We start from the raw sequence: 22,797 nt of genomic DNA on the forward strand, positions 1-22,797 counted from the left end.
CAGGTGACATTTCACCCCACACTTCCTGAAGCACTTGCCATAGATGTGGCTGTCTTGTCGGGCACTTCTCATGCACCTCACTGTCTAGCTGATCCCACAAAAGCTCAATGGGGTTAAGATCCATAACACTCTTTTCCAATGATCTGTTGTCCAATGTCTTTATTTCTTTGCCTACTTTAACCTTTTCTTTTTGTTTTTCTGTTTCAAAAGTGGCTTTTTCTCTGCAATTCTTCCCATAAGGCCTGCACCCCTGAGTCTTCTCTTTACTGTTGTGCATGAAACTGGTGTTGAGCGGGTAGAATTCAATGAAGCTGTCAGCTGAGGACATGTGAGGCATCTATTTCTCAAACTAGTGACTCTGATGTACTTATCCTCTTGTTTAGTTGCACATCTGGTCTCTTTCTGTCCTTGTTAGAGCCAGTTGTCTTTTGTCTTTGAAGACTGTAGTGTACACCTTTGTATGAAATCTTCAGTTTTTTTTTTTTTTTTGGCAATTTCAAGCATTGTATAGCCTTCAATCCTCAAAATAATGATTGACTGATGAGGTTCTAGAGAAAGTGGCTTCTTTTTAAGCCATTTTTGACCTAATATTGACCTTATGACATGCCAGTCTATTGCATAATGTGGTAACTCAAAAACAAACACAAAGACAATGTTAAGCTTCATTTAATGAACCAAATAGCTTTCAGCTGTGTTTGATATAATGGCAAGTGATTTTCTAGTACCAAATTAAGCAATTTAGCATGATTACTCAAGGATAAGGTGTTGGAGTGATGGCTGCTGGAAATGGGACCTGTCTAGATTTGATCAAAAATGATTTTTTTCAAATAGTGATGGTGCTGTTTTTACATTAGTAATGTCCTGACTATACTTTGTGATCAGTTGAATGCCACTTTGGTGAATAAAAGTACCAATTTTCTTTCCGAATCAGCAAAATCTCTACAATATTCCAAACTGTTGGCCACCAGTGTACATACTTTACATTTAGAGCTATGTTTAAATACCCTCTGTGTTGTCTGTATGTAATTGTTCAGAAACTTTTCAATGTCCAGTGTCGCTGTGTAAGCTGTAAAAATGAAAAATAAACTAAACTTGACTTGACAAAAGACTTACATACTCGATTTTCTATATAAAGTGGATTAGTTACAATTATAGCTGCACCTGAAATTTGAAGCAACTTTGGAAAGATTTGGATAAAAGATCAGGATAATTTTGTTTGCCAGGTACAATAACACATTCTTGGCTTGCTAACACAAGACGTAATGATGCTGGCTTTGATATGTAAACACTGATATTCGCAATCATTTCTAAAGAACTTGTTCACAAAAACACTGTAATGTAAAAAGTTTGATTTACAACTGATTTAAGTTTCAGAGCACAAAGTTGCGAATGATGTGAGCATGCACACCTTTATGTGTGTCTTCGAGAAAAAAGTAAATAAAAGGATGACAGCCAGGGGGCATATTCTTGACAGTGAGAAATGTGTTTGGGTGTGTGTATTAGCGTGCTGACATAATGCCTTTTAGGATAGTTGGGTGCCAATGTAAACATGACACCCTTACAGAGCAATGCTTATGTAGTGACAGTGTTGGCCATGTTGATTCAAATTACTCTAATTCACTCTCTTGCTCTTTCTCACACACACATAGTCAGCCAATGCCAGCCATTAAGTCATTTAGGCGAGTTGTGGCTATATTTCTGCATGTATATTGCTGTGTTGTGCGGTCACATTTCTGTATGCGTAAGGGTAAGTATGTTTATTTACAGTACTGTATATTGTGTAGATATATATGTGTGTATGTGCACAAAGGGTTGGGGGCCTCAGGGGCCCTTTGCTAATGAGCTATCTGTGTGTATTTCTAACAAGAACGCACTGCAGCTCTCACAGCACGGTCATCAGGGGCCATGGCTGACCTTGCTCTGCTGCTAGACTCTGTCATTTGCTATATTTATGGCACTGGCATCTATTTTGTGTGTGTGTGTGTGTGTCTTTATAAGAGTGGGGAGAGAAAGAAGGAGCCCGTTCAGGAAGTAAATACTGTGCATATCAGCATAATGAATCAAGTGCCTGAGCGGGGTAAAGAAAGAGAGAGAAAAAGAGTGGGAGGAAAGGAGATCCATTTTTCTCCGTTGCTTTTTCTCCCTTCCAGCCGCAAACCCCTGCGGTTAGTCTTCCTTCAGTTAATCATTTGGTCCCTCTGTTTTATTTTTCTCTCTCTCTCTCTCTAACTCTCCCTTTCCTCTGGATGGAACGAATGCTAATTTTGTCCCTCTTCTTATAACAGGCTCTGCCATGCATTCAGCGATCACTCACTAGGGGACGATTCTCCACGTATCACTCACTTGATAGGCTCCACGGCAGGTTCAACCAGTCTCAGATATCGCTTTGCTCTCCAAACCCTCATGAAACATCTCTGCAATGTTTACTTGATGTTTTGGCAGTGTTACAACAGCAGCACCAGGTGTTGATAACAGACAAACCCAGGCATCGGCATGAAGTCACTGGAAACATGTATGCATGTGCATGTATATTTGTGCTCATGTGCCTGTCTGTGTGCAAAGCCCTGGGTGATAGTTTAAAAGACAGCAGTGCTGCATAGAATACTCATTGGCACACATTGGCCCCCAAAAAAGTGTGTTTCTATCATTGAGCGATGCCATGAGGCATGTGCTACATGAGGGGATCCAACCGTGTAGGACACACACGTATGAGATAAGAGAAAAAGAAACAGGTCTTGGAAAAAGTGAAAGTTTTTAATTCTGTCCTCAAGGGTGGATGCTTACTCATCCTTCCATCCTCACATCCTCACCTGAGGAGGGCTCTCTGTCGGAAATCTATTCAAATCACATTTTCTCTGGCTTTTATTGCATTCCGCATCATCCCATCACCATATGACAAATCACCTATAAAGCTGTAGACAGACTCGGTCCTGCTGCCCGAGTTCCAACTCCAACTGCAATGTACTTTATTTACGTCTTTTAGACCTAAACAGATAAAACTCTGGAACATACCCTCACTGCAAGGAACTGCTGTCTGTCTAAAACTTTTTAAAAAGTGAAGAGATAAGACAGAACGGGTGTCAACAACTCCACACCTGATGGAGTTCCACTAAAGCTCTCACACACACATACACACACTTATACAGGATAGTCGTCTCCTAATAAAGCCAGCCGATGAGAGTGTTGGAGAGGATAATTAGTTTATCCCGACACATGACAGCGGTGCTGGCTGAATTGTTATTATTTTCCCTCTCCCGTTGCTGTGACACTGGCGACGCTTCTGCGCCCCAGCCACCTCTCCCCACATCCAGCTCGGCGCCACTTGATATATTCCTAATGTTCCTTAATATTTTCATTTTGATGTAATTTGTGGCCCCGGTTTTTTAAATATCCGCTCTGTAATAATGTTTAATTTCAAGGGTCAGTCTGCCAAGGAGTATATTAAAGCAGATAAAACTCATTTTCCAAAGCTCCAATATCGCACCCAGATCAGGTTAGGAGGCCAGCCGCCGCGAATATTTCATCTTTTATCATGCCTATAATGGGCCGATGACAGAGGCGCATTATTACAATGAGAGAATTGCTCATTTTCTACGAAAGGGGCGGGCTGTGGGAAGCTGGGTGGTCCGGGCGTGTGTGTGTGTGTGTGTGTGTGTGTGTGTGTGTGTGTGCGTGTGTGCGTGCGCGCGTGTGTGTGTGTGCGCGCGTGGGTGTGTGTGGGTTTGGGTGGTTTATGAGGACATTTTTTTAGGTTACAAACTGGTAATTACAAGGGTATTATGCTATAAATGTGGTTTATGAGGACATTTCTATTGTCCCCATAATTCAAATCACTTAAAATACATACTAAACTATGTTTTTTTTTTTGAAAATGTAAAAATGCAGAAGGTTTTTTGTGAGGGTTAGGTTTAGGGGAAGGGTTAGGGGATAGAATCTATAGTTCGTACAGTATAAAAATCATTATGTCTATGGAGAGTCCTCATAATGATAGCTGCACCAACATGTGTGTGTGTGTGTGTGTGTGTGTGTGTGTGTGTGTAGCGCATGCATGTGAGAGTGAGTGTGCATACTGACTCACTCAATAAAAGGCAATTCTTCCAAAGAGGAGAAGAGAGAGTGGAGAGGAGACGAGAAATGGTGGGATGAAGGGGGTGTGGGGAGAAAAGCAGCTTGCACCAGCCTGCCTTATTTGATTGGGATGAATAATAAATGTGGTCTGGGTGCGGCGGTCATGAGGTTGAGTAGGGAAAGGTGATGAGAGCTGATTTGAGGAGGGCCGCCTTAGAATTAACCTCTTTAATTGAACCATTAGGAAGAAACAAAAGATGATGAGAAAGGTGTGGAGGAGAGAAGAGGGAAGGAGGAGAAAGGGGGGCAGAGCTCATCAGGACTCCAGGAATTGGACTTGAAAGTGGAATGACTATGCAAGCCATCCCTGGTCCTCTGGCCCATAATAAATAGAGCCAATCAGGGGGGTCCTGGGGGCCAGCTGGGTCCTGTACAGGTCAGGGCCATTAGAGTCAGATTAGCCTGCTGACAGACCAATCATATCACTCAGTCTAAGCCACTGTCATCATCTTAACCCAATTCCACTCCACTTATAGCTCACACCCCAGCAATGGGTCCAGAAATACAACTGGGCCAGAGCAACACTCTATTTGTGAGGATTGGAAACCCAGTGCATGACCCAGAACATCTAACTCAGGTGAGAAGAGAGACTTGAGAGCTAGTGACAGTTTCTAGTGCGGCTTATCTAGAATTCAACACCTGGAATGAATGAATGAATAATTAGTGGTACTTGCAAGGCAAACCTCATTATTAGGCTACTATTGGTCATACTTAGGGCTAGGGATTTGAACAAACTCTTAATTCGGTCTGCACTGTTTGTGTGATGGATATCATATATACCTCCAATTGTTTATCTTAACAAAGAGAAGTGTGCTACTACTTTCTATGCTAACACGATGTTTGACTGCTGAAAATACCATAGACTTACACTGATGGGGAAACCAAGCCACACTTGAGAAAAATGTTAACCTTTTAACAATGTGCATCATGTGGTAACATTTAAATTAACTGAGGAAATAAATATGATTTAACATCACTGAATCAACCTGTATGTTATAGGTTACACCAACAAAGTAATTTTCAAGGGTTAGATAAAAAAAATAGCTCCTTGAAGGAATAGTTCACCCAAAAATGAAAATTCTCTCATCATTGTCAGCTCTGGAGGTCCTCACAATGCAAGTAAATGGGTACCAAAATTTTGAAGCACCAAAAGGAAATAAAGACAGAATAAAAGTAATCCACAAGACTCCAGTGGTTAAATCCATATCTTCAGAAGCGATGTGATAAGTGTGGGTGAGAAACAGATCAATGTTTAAGTCCTTTTTTAATGTCAATCTCCATTTTCACTTTCACTTTCTTCTTCTTTGTTTTTGGTGATTTACATTCTTCATGCATATCGCCACCTACTGGGCAGGGAGAAGAATTTATGGTAAAAACTGACTTAAATATTGATCTGTTTCTCACTCACACCTATCATATCACTTCTGAAGATATATATTAAACCGCTGGAGTCTTATGGATTACTTTTGTGTTGCCTTTATGTGCATTTTGGAGCTTCAAAATTTTGGTCACCATTCACTTGCATTGTGAGGACTTCCAGAGCTGATATATTCTTCTAAAAATCTGTGTTTCTGTTCAGCAGGAGGAAGAAAGTCATACACATACATCTGGGATGGCATGATGGTGAGTAAATTATGAGAATTTTCATGTTTGGGTGAACTATCCCATTAAGGCAACAACTGGAGGTTACCGCTTTTTATCAGAATGAATATTCTGGGCTATACACTGTAAAAAGTGGAAACCTCCAACTGAACCTCAAACCTCATAGTGAACCTCCAATATGACATAGAGACTTGACCACCTAGCAATTCCCTATCAGTCAACCAGAAAACCCTAGTAACTCCACAGCAACATGCTAAAAGGCACTGAGAACTCCTTGGCAACCATCCTTAACACCCTAGCATTGTGAAGGCTGCTTTTGCACACACAGGCTCCACCACTCAATTTTCTTCATAAATTGTAAAAATCTATGTAAATTTGAGACTGCATAGATCCATATAGTACATTTCAGTATGTGCTAGATGTTAAATACCTAAATGGTTATAAACATTGCATTGAAAATAATCTGAACACAAAGTTGTTGAAGGTGTAGAGGCAGATAGGAAAATCAAGATTAGAGCAGCAAATTGAATTGATTGTATTAGAAGGACTAGGGTTGCCCCAGGTGGTAATGTTCAACTCACATACCTGCCTTTAACAGCAGGGGATACAAGATCTACACTCATCAAATCATTCCTCCCTCCCTGTTTCTTTCTCTCTCTGTCTCGTTCTTTCTCTGAAGTAATCACTGTAACCAGCATTGTGCAGCAGTACCAGGATAGACTATCAACCCCCTCCTGTGCTCATGCAAATATTAGAGTGGCTGCTCTAAGTGCTATGAACTGTTTGGAAGGTGCGTGACGTCATTAACAGCAGAGAAGGTACTTAGATACAACACACTTTCAACTTGATCCTTAGGGCAATGGCATTGCAGGAGGTGGATAAATATGTAAATAAGTGCTTACCTTATCTCATTCACATACTTAAGGCCAAACAAATAAAAAAAAGAATTTTGTGGTTTACCACAAAATCTTCTTTCTGTCAGATATGAAGTATGAACCTTAAGCATTTGGTTTTTACACAGGGTATAAAAACCCCGAAGCACATCATAGGTAAAGTGGCAGGAAGCTGAGACCTTTTCATATCGGTGAGTATGAGAGATATGCAAAATTGTAAGCCCACAGTTTGTTAAAGAAATAGTTCACCCAAAAATGTCAATTTTGTAATTATTTACTCACCCTAATGTCGCTCCAAACTGTATGACCTTCTTTCTTCCATGGAACACATAAGGTGATTGGATTGTATCCAGCTGGAATTGATTGGATCATGAAAAATGGTTACCTCTTACCACTGCTCTGTTTAGCTTTCCAATGTGGTGCTGGCGTTGTAATACGATGTAAGTGGAATACTATCTATCCACAGTTTTCCTGACCAACCACTGGGTGGCGCCATGATGATTCTGATGTCGCCATTACAAGCAAAGTACAAACAATTAAGGCTGTGTCTCATTTGGAAGGATGCGTCCTCCGGAGGACACATTTGTCGGCCGCATACGTCATCGAGGCTGTCTCGTTTCAGAAAAGCAAGTAGGAAACTTCAAATGCAGCCTTTGAATGCGACATTCTTTCATGGGAATTCGGAGGTGCATGAGGTGTATCCTTCGTGGGCACTCATAACCCACAATTCTTTGACGCCAATTTGCCTGTAAATATGATGTTCAAATGCAAGGAATGTTAATTCCCAAGTTGAAGTACCTCAGTAGACAGGTGCAGAGTATATAATACGTATAATTATATTAATATATAATTAAAATAAAGTATTAGACTAAAAGTACTCTTGTAAAATCTATTTTCTTTTCTCTTTACATCATTATAACTCTCCTAAAATGTACCTCATACATTCCCTTCTAAAAGGACTTTGTTCCCTTCTCACTCAAAGCGCTCCCGCTTGTTAAAGAGTGGCGTGCTGTCATAGCAACCATGTTACGTTACGTTTCCGTTTGTCCTATGAAGGCCATCTCGTTTAAACGAGGCTTGTTTAAAGGAGGACACTCAGTATACTGCAGCCTTCAAAAGACGCGTCCTACCTAGCATGCAGCCTTCCAAACAAGACACAGCCTAAAATGGGCAATCCAGATGGAAAACAACAATCATTTTAATTGTTAGTTGGAGTGAAAATTAGTAAAAAAAAAAAAAAAATCTAAAAACATACGCCGATGCGAGTGAAAACACTGGAGACCGAAAAGTCACAGAAAAGGAAAGTAATTTCAGAGGCAGTGAGAAAGTTACTGCAATTTAATAAAAGTTTACAAAGACAAACTGATCCATTGATCAATCTTTCATAATAAGACCGGGAACGTATATTAAGAAAGCAAATATGGTCTATTTTGATAGACCATAAGTAGAAGAGGAAAAGGGTGGGGCAGAGGTCTCCTTCACAGAACTAACCATGAAAGGGGTGCCAAGTTGGTCCCCAAAACCCCCAGGCCAGGGTGGAGAGAGGGGGAGACGGGCCAGCAGGGGAGTTGAGGAGGAAGTGGCATGCACCACGTCTCTTGCTCCTGTTGTTCCTTCATTTGATTTTGATGAATAATGCATAGAGATGGGGGCCCAGTCTTAAAGGGGCACCGCTGCCACAGTGGGAGTCATTACTGAGCACAACGCACTGATGAGGAAAGAGAGAGATAGGGAGAAAGAGAGAGAGGCAAAGGAATGGAGAAGACAGCAAAAACAAACATGAGGGAAGTATAAAAGTTCTTTGAATCTTCTTCAAACATGGCTGATGAGCTTTATTTCACATCTGTTTCTTTGGCATCTGCATTTTAATCAGAAATATTTAGTTTTGGGTTATGTTTTTCCTTTTCACTAATAATATTAGTGAACAGAGTGTTGGTGGCATAGTGGGCTAAAGCCAACATGATCACACGTGAAGTCAGCATGATGTTTCCGATAGTTTCAGTACCCTAGGATCGGCAACTGTATGCCAGCGCGCTGACATGCAGCATTCTTATCAGCCATCTTTGCAATGGTTTCAATGTATTTACCTTTCCACCTTGCATGATTGGCAGCACGTTGCATCAGCTGCATGGGAAACTAGGGTTCAAAGCCAGACAGTAACCATGTTTGAATAATCAATGACGAGCATGATTCAGAGGTTTCACTTTTCCCTCCAACATTACTTTTTTACTCCACTAATGGTTAAGGTAAGGTTTGGGTTTGGGCTGGGGGATAGAATCTCTAAATATACGCTTTTCTCTTCATTGTATAACGTCCTGTAAAGCTGAAAACAACTTGCTTCACTACTAGCTTTTGGCAACCTCTCCTGGACATAAATGGAGCTTACACATGCCCATATGCCCTACAACACTTACCGCTTTGGCCACTGGGGGCAGTGTTTCGAAATTTCGGTCAACCTATACCGATTTTGATGAAAGAAAAGTCGGTCTACTCTTTCCGATTTCACTGTGAGATCAGGCTGCTAAAGCACAGAACTTGTAAGCAGATCCCCACAGCTACCACCATTGTGTCCTTGTGCAAGGCACTTAACTCCAGGTTTCTCCGGGGAGATTGCCCCTGTAATAAGTGCACTGTAAGTCACTTTTGATAAAAGCATCTGCCAAATGCATAAATATAAATGTAAAATATTAAAGGGATAGTTCATCAAAAAAAATGAAAATTCTGTCATTTACTCAACCTTGTGTAATTCCAGCTTGACATATTTTGAAGAATGTTCAAGCTAGTCTTTTCCATAAAATGATATGGGAACCAAAGGCTGTCAAGCTCTAAAAAGGACCATTAAAGAATCATAAAAGTAGTCCATATGACTACTTGTCCATATGCACTTTATTCCAAGTCTTCTAATGCCATATGACATCTTTGTGTGAGGAATAGACTGAAATTTAAGTCATTATTCAGTGAAAATCTTGCCTTGAAAATCTTGCTTGACAGCCATGATCACCCTAAAATTCTATTATATGGAAAAGAGCAGCTAATTTTGTGTTCCACATAAGAAAGAAAGACCCAGTTTTACGATGAGTATTACGATGCGTCTCGGGGGATCCCATCACATGTGGTCAGATGAGACACATCGCTGCTTATACCTGGACACCTGTGACCACTTGTGTTCTGATTTGGAGGGGAGGGTCTCTGTTTCATGATGACATACATCAATCACTTTGCCAGTGCATGATAATAAAGTGCAACAAAGTCAGAAAAGACAAAGAAAGCGTGAAAAAAATGGCACACTGTTTTTCCCAGATGTGGTTGAAATTTAATCTAAGCACAAATGCAACATGTCAAGCAGAATTATCTGTTATTTTAGTGTAATACCTGTATTAAAGGAGCTTCAGGTGTTTGTGCTTGTCATCTGTGTTGATATCAGACACACCAAAACCGATCCGTGAAGCTCTCATGATTGTGTATTTATCCACTTTTTCAAATTTTCTGATCGGGTGGTTATTTCCTTTTAAAGCCGCTCGTAACCTTCAAAGTTTAAATTCTCGTTTTAGTGCAGCGGTTGATTGATAGGTGAGGGTTGGCGCTTCACTGCTGATAAAGGACACATAAAGGACGGATTAGTGTTTGCACCTCAAATCTGATGTGGTCATGTGTTTTTTACCACTTTCATGTGTGTTTTTGTGATCGATCACAAAACGTTTTAGACCCTGTTTAGACCTGTATTTAGGGATAACCAGTGACCACATGTGATCGTATCACCCAAAACACATCTTAATACCAGTGAAAAAGAGTCAAAGTCATACAGGTTTTGAAAGACATGAGGGAGAGTAAATAATGACAGAATTTTCACTTTTGGGTGAACTGTCCGTTTAATTTGATGTATATCTTTACCTTTCATCAAAGTTCCATTCACCTTATCGCAACCACTTAAAAAATAATTGTCTAAAGATCTGGCTGGACACTCTTATGAGAAGAATGTGAGAAATAAAACTTGTATGTTACAGGTTCAATCAGCTTGGTGGATGGCCGTCTACAGCATACTTCCTTTGAAAAGTAGATAGGCTACACTGCAGTCACAGAGCTACATCTGCATAAAAAATTGGCGATACACAGCACATACATTCTTAAAAGCAATAGCTTTTAATTTTAGCATTACAACCCCAGTAAGCCACAATTACAGAGCAGAGTTGCTGACTCACATGAGTAAAAGGCATTTCCACTTGGGACCAGAAAGTGACTTCCGAGAACACATTCAAAAAAGTACCATGTTCAAGCAGAAATTGGAGGCAGAGAGAGAGAGAGAGCAGGGTAATGCTACAGAAGGGGATGCGGCAGGCACAGCGCAAGGTGTCATCACTCATTGTGATTGGGTATTACAGCATGACGGATGGGGCCCCGCGGGCCACTTCGCATCTCCTCCGTGCTTATTACGGCTGTTCTTAAGTGGGAGTTGATTTAGCTTAAATAGGTTGTTTCATAAGGAGAAGACACCTGCGCTGTCACCGCATCTCTGTTCCTTCGCACTATATCCCGCCACTTTAATTGAATAATGCCTCCTCTACATACCTATTAGTGTGCTTAGGTACATACCATGCCCCTATAATTGCTTATACAACCCAGCTAATTCTACCGCTTCCCCTTCTTTCCTCTCTTTTCATGTGATATTTCACGCTGTTAATATAGAGAGTGTGCCGGTGAGGATAAAGACGGCTTGTTTAAAGGGTTATCAGGTCCATGCAGCGCTGTGTTGTCTTTTATCCACACTCCGTAATTATTCGTGTTATCATTAAGCTGTAGTTTATTGGGTTTTAGGGCCTTTATTAATTAGTATACTCAAGCAATTTCATGGCACTTTTTACACACGTTTTTAAGGTCACGTAATTCACAAGCAATTGTCACGCTGCCTGTAAAAGAGAGATGAACAAGGTTTTCCCAATTGCGTGTGACATTATTACACAGATTTATCAGAGATCAGAATGGAACTGCTTTAATATCATTAAATTAAACACAGACATCCTGCAGGTGTCACGTGATACAAACTACTTTTATATTATGACAAGGCTCTTATATATTTATGGTCTCATTGCGGGATCTCTTGTTATTATTAACTCACCCTCATGTTGTTCTCAACAATATGACTTTCTTTCTTCAGTGGAACACAAAAGTAGGTGTAAGGTGAAATGTTAGCCTCAGTCACCATTTACTTTCATTGCATTTTTTTTTTTTTTTTTCATATGTTGAAAATAAAAATTAGGCAAAATGTTAGCTTCCATCTCCATTTACTTTCATTGCATTTTTTTTTTTTTTTTCATACAATGAATAAAGATTGTTAGGCAAAATGTTAGACTCAGTCACTATTTAAAGGGATAGTTCACCCAAAAAATTTCTCATTATATACTCACTCTCATGCCATCCCAGATGTGTATGACTTTCTTTCTTCAGTAAAACACAAATATAGATATAGAGAATATTTCAGCTCTGTAGGTCCATGTAATGCAAGTGAATGGTGATCAGACCTTTGTAGCTCCAAAAATCACATAAATGAAACATAAAAGTAATCCATATGACTCCAGTTGTTAAGTCCATATCATATATCATATCATATAAGACAGTTGTGGGTGAGAAACAGATCAATATTTGAGTCATTTTTTACTCTAAATCTCCACTTTCACTTTCATATGTAAAGGTGAAATTGGAGAATTAGAGTTTTAAAAGAAGAACTTAAATTTTGTCTCTCACCCACATTATCATATAGCTTCTGAAGAAATAGATTTAACCACTTGAGTCATATGGATTACTTTTATGCTTCCTTTATGTGATTTTTGGAGCTACAAAGGTCTGATCACCATTAACTTGCATTGTATGGACCTACAGAGCTGAGATATTCTTCTAAAGCACACTGTTCTGCAGAAGAAAGAAATTCATACACATCTGGGATGGCATGAGGGTGAGTAAATGATGAGAGAATTTTCATTTTTTGGTGAACTAACCCTTTAATTTCATTGCATCTTTTTTCTGTTCAATGAAAGTAAATGGTGACTGAGGTTAACATTTTGCCTAACATCTCCTTTTGTATTCCACAGAATAAAGAAAGTCATATGCATTTGGAACAACATGAAGGTTAGTAAATGATGACAGAATTTTATTTATTTTTTTCTAGATGAACTATCCCCTTAAAACTGGTAATCAATGTCAATGATGAATGTGCATTATAAATTCAATTTACAAATTAAGTTTCCTATAATCTAAAGTCTGCTGTTTAATAATACATTTGTTGGACCGGTATTCTTGCTGAGATTTAGCTCAGTCATTTGGCCAACAACAACAAGGTATTTGGCCCAGACATTTATTTGTGCAAAGTTTTTGGCTTTCCAGAGCTGTCCAGTCAGCACCATCTACAGAACCTACTGACATCAGCACCATAGACAGCTCCAAATAACTACCCCTGCATGCCCTGTAGAAAGAACTCTTTGGCTTGGCATTTTCTGGCATGATGTCCTTTGTCAAAATTGCTGTTTTGTGGGAGATCATTTATATTATGCAAAAAATAGCAAGGACAAAGTAGCTCTTTCTTTCTTTCTTTCCCAACAAAAAGACCTTCATCTTTCTAGTCAGGTATATTAGTCCATATTCCAGTTTATTTTCCAATGTCAGACATGTAAGACTGTAAAAATGAGGTTGCCATTTGCTGGCACTGATTCAATTATGCACTTTTATTGTTAGATCTAATGGCTTACATCACTTAACTAGGCAGCGGTCACATTACTGATTAAGTCACAGCCTGTAAAATCTCTACACAGCAGAACTCGAATTCCTGTTTACAAAGTAAGTTTGCATTAATTGCTGATGCAATGATGCATTGGTACCTGAGCTGTGGGAACTATGATGTGCTTTTAGAATGGATGTCAGCTCACACAAATTAAGAACAAGGCAAAGTGGAGCTGCGCCAAAGACGACACACACAAACACGGATGATGCCAAGTATGCTGCCAGTCATGCCCCACAAACCTAAACATTCATATTTGTCATCAAACCCCTGAACTACTCACACATATCTGTCCCACCCTACACAATGCTAGCCAGGCTGCCTGAGGTGCCCGCTGGTTCTGCATGATTGATGATGCCGATTGAGAGGCAGATCATTTGGGTGCCCCTCACTACCAAGGACGTAAATCACATCAGCCCGCTCTAATGATTTCTCCCAGACCCATTTGGCAGAATCCACAATAACCTATTGAGCCTTGCATGGAGACAAAAAAAAAAAACATCAATAAAGTCAAATAATGATTTTATTTAACTACTTTATCAAGGATTGACATCTATTTTTCCAAGGTTGGATGGGGGAGAGAAGTTTCTGGAAACTGTCAAGCTGTGTTGGTATGTTAAACCTCAAGGGTCATTGCTTACAACGGTGAGGACTGTAAATGTCCATTTCAGCTTGAAATAATGTTTTTTTATTTTTTTAATGAGTTAAGTTTCCTAGGGTGTATTACACCCCTTAGATAGCTGTTATCAGTGATAAATGACTATTGGGACAATATATTTGGACACTCTAAACCCTGAGGGATGACCCATTTCAACTTTTCATTAAAACATCCAGCCCAGGCCAAGCCATGATTTGCTACTAATTGATGAGGCCATTATTATCTAATTAACCACATATTTTCAAAGCGACACTTATTTTGGCTTTATTAATAACAGTTGAAAGCTAATTGGCACCTATTATTCAGATACTTTCCAAAGACGTGTTATAAAGCTGAACATCATACTACAGGGCAAATAAAATAATGTTTGATTATACTTTATATATATTGGCGGCCAAAAGTTTGGAATAATGTACAGATTTTGCTGTTTTGGAAGGACATTGGTACTTTAAATCACTTTAAATGGCATTCAACTGATCACAAAGTATAGTCAGGACATTACTGATGTAAAAAAACAGCACCATCACTATTTGAAAAAAGTAATTCTTGATCAAATCTAGACAGGCCCCATTTCTAGCAGCCATCACTCCAACACCTTATCCTTGAGTAATCACGCTAAATTGCTAATTTGGTACTAGAAAATCACTTGCCATTATATCAAACATAGTTGAAAGCTATTTGGTTCATTAAAGGAAGCTTAACATTGTCTTTGTGTTTGTTTTTGAGTTACCACAGTATGCAATAGACTGGCATGTCTTAAGGTCAATATTAGGTCAAAATTGGCAAAAAAGAAACAGCTTTCTCTAGAGACTCGTCAGTCAATCATTGTTTTGAGGAATGAAGGCTATACAATGCTTGAAATTGCCAAAAAACTGAAGATTTCATACAAAGGTGTACACTACAGTCTTCACAGACAAAGAACAACTGGCTCTAACAAGGACAGAAAGAGATGTGGAAGGCCCAGATACAACTAAACAAGAGGATAAATACATCAGAGTCTCTAGTTTGAGAAATAGATGCCTCACATGTCCTCAGCTGACAGCTTCATTAAATTCTACCTGCTCAACACCAGTTTCATGTACAGCAGTAAAGAGAAGACTCAGGGTGCAGGCCTTATGGGAAGAATTGCAAAGAAGAAGCCACTTTTGAAACAGGAAAAGAAAAAGAAAAGGTTAGAGTAGGCAAAGAAATACAGACATTGGACAACAGATAATTGGAAAAGAGTGTTATGGATCTTAACCCCATTGAGCTTTTGTAGGATCAGCTAGACTGTAAGGTGCGTGAGAAGTGCCCGACAAGACAGCCACATCTATGGCAAGTGCTACAGGAAGCGTAGGGTGAAATGTCACCTGAGTATCTGGACAAACTGACAGCTAGAATGCCAAGGATCTGCAAAGCTGTCATTGCTGCACTTGGAGGATTTTTTGATGAGAACTCTTTGAAGTAGTTTAAGTTTAGTTTAGTTTTTTTTTTTCAAATTGTAATAGTAATTTTTCATGTTATTAATGTCCTGACTATACATTGTGATCAGCTGAATGCCACTTTGGTGAATAAAAGTACCAATTTCTTTCCATAAGAGCAAAATCTGTACATTATTCCAAATTTTGGCCACCAATGTGTGTGTGTGTTTGTGTGTGTATATATATATATATATATATAGTGTCGTCCATATAAGTAAGGTAAGCAGTGCTTACCTAACAGAAGGGTGAAAAGAAAAATGACACTATGAAATATTTAAATACAATTGTTAATATAAACTACTATTTTCATTCAAATTTGTCATCTTTCATCTCAGTTGAGCAGCACAGACAGTTATTCATTTATTCGCTTTGGTGCCACCCTCAGGTATAAGCACTTTATGTTATGCTTTCTCTGATTCCATTGTTTACCGGCCTTTCATTCAACACTGTACATTCATTCAAATTGAATCATGCCCGCTACTACAAATGGCCAAGGTAAGCATGCTTACCAAAATGAGTAAGCCAATCAGAAGCTCCTTCCTTCAGTCATGCTGATAGGCTAGATTTTAGTTTTGTGTCAACACGTTCAAGTTCACGTAACTACTGCATTATAGCATTAAAATGGATATCTGCACTGTGAGCATCTATGACCTATGCAGATTTGGCAAAGTTAATTTCAATTAAAAATCGTGAAGAGAGGCTATTGAAACTTCAACAAGCAAGTGACTTTTACAACAAAGTGACGGAGATGTTCATTCGCAAGGAGAGGAGCATGGATTTTGTGTTCAAGTAAATGTAAGTTAATGTTTTTATTAAAAATCTGTTTTTTTGATACTAGGACATTGTTTCTGGTAGTCTGAGGCTATGAAGTGGTGATCATGTCCTTCTTGTGTTATGTCTGTTTTATAGTTCTAAAGTTAGGGAGTAGTGTCTAAAAAATATATATTAAGGAATGTAGACTGCCGTGTCTACGTTACATTTGCCTTGTGCATTCAGGTTAAGATTGTTGTTTTTGGTGATCAGACTGTCACCACTGTCCATTCCAGTGGTTCTGAACTGTGGGAAGTGTGACATGTGTTGCCTATGAGGCCTGTGAAACTAGTAATTGGCAGTCTTTTCTTTTTCTTTTTGTTGTGTGTCAAAACAAGCTCTTCTGGCACTATGGTTCATTGTATGATTTAATAGACATAAACATGCTCGGCTCAATATATGACAATCTTTAATTTGTGTGATATGAGCAAAATTCCTAAAATAAAATAATCCTAAACCTAACCCCAACCCATACCCTAAACCCTAATCTAAACCCTACCATTAACCCCACCCGTACCTCAACCTTAGTAGCAGCAACTATAAATCTTGAGAATTTTGCAGAACAACATGTAATTATACAATATGTATATTATATTGTATGTATTTTAATGTACATAGGACGTGATAGTAGTTAAAGACATCTAATATAAAGTGGGACCACATATTCTTCTAAGTAATGCAGTCCAGATAAGCATCATTTGGCCTAACAGTTGCCTCTTGAGTAATGTTGCATAAGGTTAAATGTTCAGAGATTTGTTTCACAGATTTTTCTATCAATCAAAGTCAGTTCTCAAGTTTATGCCAGGATTCAGTCATTTAACCCAGTGATTGAAATGTAAAAGCTTGTTGTTGAGGTGGTTGGCAGCGTCATAACTCATGAAACTGGCTGCTATAAATTTCATTATGGTCCATTCCAAAGATTCCCTCATTGAGTTGCAGTGATCAGGATTAAAAGTTTGTAAAAATAGTTTAGGCCCAGTCTTTCTCTTCCCTCGATACTGAACCAAAATTCAAAGAACACACCAACAAATGTGGCTATGCAGTTCAGATTATGGTTAGCCACTAGTCCCAGAAGCACTCATTTGTGTTACTGATTGATATTAAAAGTTGTTTATAAGGCTTTAACCCAAAATGCACATGTCTGAATTTTTCATCTTTTCAATCATCAGTCAAAGATCATACTAGATAAACTGCAGTTTGAAAAAAGTTTTAGTTTATCCAATATATCTTATTTTATTCCTTGCACATTCTAAGAAATTAAGAAAGAAATGTAATTAGCAATCATGTACACATCCTTTAGGACACAGGATGGACACAAATTTGAGCACAGAATTGTACAGTTTTCAAACTAACATCATACTTTTCGTAAACTGGGAGGGAAAATAATTCCCTAAATAATAAGATGTGACTTTTAGATACTTTTATAAAATATAAAAGTTATTTCCATAGACTTACATGTGGTGTCCTATTGTTGAAATAGCTGAAATAGTTGAAATAACAGCACGTGCTTAAGTCATATTTGCTGCTATCCTCCTACCAATGACAATGACTGTCTTTAACAGTTTGCCGTGAAGAAGGTCTGATCCAGTCAAAGGCACCCTTGCATGAACGTCAGTCCAGTGAAACTGGGAGTGTGTGCATGCTTTATTTCCTTATTAGTGACACAAAGCCGGATAGGGAGATGTAAGGTTCCGTTCAAATAAGCTTACTATCCCGAGGCCAGGTTTTGAGTGTGTGTGTGTGTGTGTGTAGAAGGCCGGGAAAGAACAAAACGGAAGAACGGATGAATGGTTGAATGGAGAACTTTCTTTGGGGTCTTGGGGGAAATGTGCATATGCAATTACAGAACATACCAGTGGAGCCAGATAGATGGGAACGGCACTAAAGAGGAACTGTAACAATGAAATCAAGAGAATAAGATGATCTGGAGTGTTATCATTTCTGCCTCCCTCCTCCCTACAGTCTATCATGCAGGAAATGATAAATGTAAGTAATGCCACTGTAATCCATTACTAAGAACTGACAGTTAGCATGAATAGGCCTGAGAAGTTGGTGAGGGAAGGGACGGGGGAGTTCTATCATCAAACTCAATTATCATCTTATTACAGGCACTAAGTGGCCTCATATTAGGGTCACTGCCCTTAATTTCAAGGGGGGAAATAATTGGTAGCCCCCGTAATAGCAATACACAGACACCATTTAGCAAACCCTGAGGGGATCCTTTGGGCTAATCAATGGAAAGTCTCAAAATGCAGTATGATCATCATCTGAAAGTGTCTGTCTCTATTTTCCTATGGTGACTATAAAACGTCGTCAAGACTCACTAAAACAAGTTATGATTATGTAAATATTGCTTAAATAACACTCCGTCCTAACAATCTACATGTCTGCAGTTAAGTTTAACGGTTTGTTTCAAAAGATCAGGTTGGATTTTATAGGTATTTAATTTATTTTTATGTATTTATTTATTTTCTAGTTCACCTTCAAACTCTTTATACTTTTATTTTGAGGGCCTTGAGATATGCAGTGGCCCCAAAACATTTTTTTGATGCTTAAGTCACACTAAAAGGGATAGTTCACCCAAAAATGAAAATTCTCTCTTCTCCCTAACCCTGCCTTTTTTTCTTCTGCTGAACACAAACGAAGAATTTTGTGAAAAATATTTCAGCTCTGTAGGTCCATACCATAGGTCCATGGTGGCCAGAACTTTGAAGGCCCAAAAAGGACATAAAGACAGCATAAAAGTAATCCATAAGACTCCAGGGGTTTAATCCATGTCTTCAGAAGAAATATGATAGGTGTGGGTGAGAAACAGTTGAATATTTAAGTCCTTTTTTACTATAATATAGTAAAAAAGGACTTAAATATTTATCTGTATTGATCTGTATCTTAAGTATTCTCACCCACATCTATCATATCGCTTCTGAAGACATGGATTAAACCACTGGAGTCGTATAAATTACTTTTATGCTGTCTTTATGTCCTTTTTGGAGCTTCAAAGTTTGGCCACCATTCACTTGCATTGTATGGACCTACAGAGCTGAAATATTCTTCTAAAAATCTTAATTTGTGTTCAGCAGAAAAAAGAAAGTCTTACACATCTAGGATGGCATGACGCTGAGTAAATGATGAGAGAATTTTAATTTTGGGGTGAACTCTCCCTTTATGAATGTGATTTTCATTGCATTATATATATATATATATATATATATATATATATATATATATATATATATATATATATATATATAGTCTTGGGGAGTTTAGTCTTGGTGGACTAGATCTGCTTTATTCATGCTGCTGCTGCTTGACATGAGTCAATATGCTGCTGATGTTGGCATGAAAACATGATGCTGCAGAGACAGAAGAGACCTGCTGCTGCTGCTATTGTACAAACATCAAGATAAGCCCCCGTAAAGCAGATCTAGACATGTGGTGCTGGGGAGGTGGAGGGATAACGCTTTTCATATTTTGCTGCTGTAGCCATTCCCCATTGTATTGTGTGAGGTGAGTAGCAGCTTTATATATTTTGACACAAGGGAAAAGCTTCTGATTCGGTGCGTAGGACGAGGTGCACCTGTTCGACCTATCAGCCGCGCCACGTAGATTTTCCTAACTGAAATATATATATACACACACACTACCGGTCAAAAGTTTTGAAACACTTACTCATTCTTTATTATTATTATTATTATTATTTTTTTTTTTTTCACATTTTAGAATAATAGTAAAGTCATTAAAACTATGGAATAACATAAATGGAACTATGGGAATTATGTTGTGACTAAACAAAATCCAAAATAAATAAAAACTGTGTTATATTTTAGCATCTTCAAAGTAGTCACCCTTTGCCTAGAATTTTCAGAAATGTACTCTTGACATTTTCTCACCAACTTCTTGAGGTATCACCCTGGGATGCTTTTTAAACAGTATTATCTATATGCTGGGCACTTATTGGCTGCTTTTCTTTATTATTTGGTCCAAGTCATCAATTTCAAAAACTTTTTTTTTTTTTATTACATTTTAGATTTATAATGAAATAAATTAAAATGGTGGCACAATTATATTTTTGTCTACAAAACTAATTTCAAACATTTAAGCATACGCCTTCAGATCAAAAGATTTTTAAGATCATGGGAAACATTTCGGTCAAGTGTTTCAAAACTTTTGACCTGTAGTGTATATACTAAGGGTAATTTGTAATGGATAAATGAAGTCAGTTCCCCTCAAGTTCACACAGGTGTCCTAGCAGAATAACCACAGTTGTAGTTCATGATATTAACTGTGCACGTGTTTCACTAATGTTTGACAATTTGTCCATTGTTTTATCACTTGAAACCTAACAAACTTTATTTTGTGAAATATTTTGTTTTAAAAGTTTGTGCTAAAAAAGTTGCCACTTGGTTTGATATTTTGTTATATAATGCAAAGACATTCATAAATTTTTAAGTGTGGCTTTGGTTTCCAAATAATTTTTGGGGCCGCTGTATATGGTATGACATGGAATCCAGACCCCATGTGGCACCCTCAAGTACCGCATTTAATTTAGAAATAAATTCCATCCCCATGATCCAAGCAGAGTGAAAGGCTTCTGAGAGGCAGATATGGGGAAATAACCTCTCTAAAGTGATATTGATATCAAATTTGACCAAACGCACATTCACAGCCCTATTTTTCATTGCCCAAATATGCGCCTCAAGTCTCAGGAGGGATCGGTCAGAGATGAAATAATCCATCTGTATTGTAAAAGTAGTTTTCTTATTCAAAGAGCAGCCCCTCAGGCCCTCTGTTTTTTAAATTGAGAGCGGCACGGCCCAAAGGGCTTCACACACTGAATGCTTTTAGAGACGCCCTCTAAGTGAGTTACCTGACTCTGTGGACACCACATATTCAATAAAACCATTTCCTGTCTGCTCTGTTTTTGTTTTTTTTTGTCCACATACTCTCACTCCAGCCTTTTCTTTTCACCTCCACTCCTCTCTCCATTCCATCACAGTTTTATTAACTTGACTAGTAAAAGTGGTAACTTTAATTTAGAATGTTCGCACCAAGATTCTTTAAGAGGATCAAAGCATTTGAGAAGCAGTGGAATGGCCTCTTAAATTAAAGGAATTGCTGGGGTTGGTAAAAATCAGTGCTTGTAACCAAAAGGTTGAGGGTTTGAACATTTGCTCTTAATGGGGCAGTTCACCTAAAAATGTTTTCTTCCCTGGAACACAAAGATGTTACGCAGAATGTTAGGAGCTGACAGCCTCGGTCCCCATTCAATTTTCTTGCAAAAAAGAGCAGCGTCAAAATTTGTCAAAATTTCTACTCGTGTTCTATGGCACTGGTTCTTAACCGGGGGCTGGGGCCCATTGGCAGGCCTCAACAAACTTCCAAGGGGGCAACAGGATGAGTCAATTATTTAAAACTTAATAAAAATGCTAAAGAAATTCACTAAAAATCAAGATGTGGAGGACTCTGAGGGTGGAGCCGTGGAGGACTCTGAGGGCGGAGTCACCATGGTCAGGAGTGCTGGCAGCAACTGGGAAACGGTCTCTGTGGTCATGGGCACTGGCCTTGATGGGGGGAATAGACTTTGTGGCTGTGAGTACTGGCAGTGACAGGAGAATGACCTCTGTGGTCGTGAGCATGGGCCGTGGCTGGGGAGCGACCTCCGTGGTCGTGAGCATGGGCCGTGGATGGGGAACGACCTCCGTGATCGTGAGCATGGGCCGTGGCTGGGGAACGACCTCCGTGGTCGTGAGCATGGGCCGTGGCTGGGGAACGACCTCCGTGGTCCTGAGCATGGGCCGTGGCTGGGGAACGACCTCCGTGGTCCTGAGCATGGGCCGTGGCTGGGGAACGGCCGTGGTCCTGAGCATGGGCCGTGGCTGGGGAACGGCCTCCGTGGTCGTGAACATGGGCCGTGGCTGGGGAACGGCCTCCGTGGTCGTGAGCATGGGCCGTGGCTGGGGAACGACCTCCGTGGTCGTGAGCATGGGCCGTGGCTGGGGAACGACCTCCGTGGTCGTGAGCATGGGCCGTGGCTGGGGAACGACCTCCGTGGTCCTGAGCATGGGCCGTGGCTGGGGAACGACCTCCGTGGTCCTGAGCATGGGCCGTGGCTGGGGAACGACCTCCGTGGTCCTGAGCATGGGCCGTGGCTGGGGAACGACCTCCGTGGTCCTGAGCATGGGCCGTGGCTGGGGAACGGCCTCCGTGGTCGTGAACATGGGCCGTGGCTGGGGAACGGCCTCCGTGGTCGTGAGCATGGGCCGTGGCTGGGGAACGACCTCCGTGGTCGTGAGCATGGGCCGTGGCTGGGGAACGACCTCCGTGTTCGTGAGCATGGGCCGTGGATGGGGAGCGACCTCCGTGGTCGTGAGCATGGGCCGTGGATGGGGAACGACCTCCGTGATCGTGAGCATGGGCCGTGGCTGGGGAACAACCTCCGTGGTCGTGAGCATGGGCCGTGGCTGGGGAACGACCTCCGTG

This window comes from Myxocyprinus asiaticus, chromosome 16, assembly GCF_019703515.2.
Source record: "Myxocyprinus asiaticus isolate MX2 ecotype Aquarium Trade chromosome 16, UBuf_Myxa_2, whole genome shotgun sequence".
NCBI lineage: Eukaryota > Metazoa > Chordata > Actinopteri > Cypriniformes > Catostomidae > Myxocyprinus > Myxocyprinus asiaticus.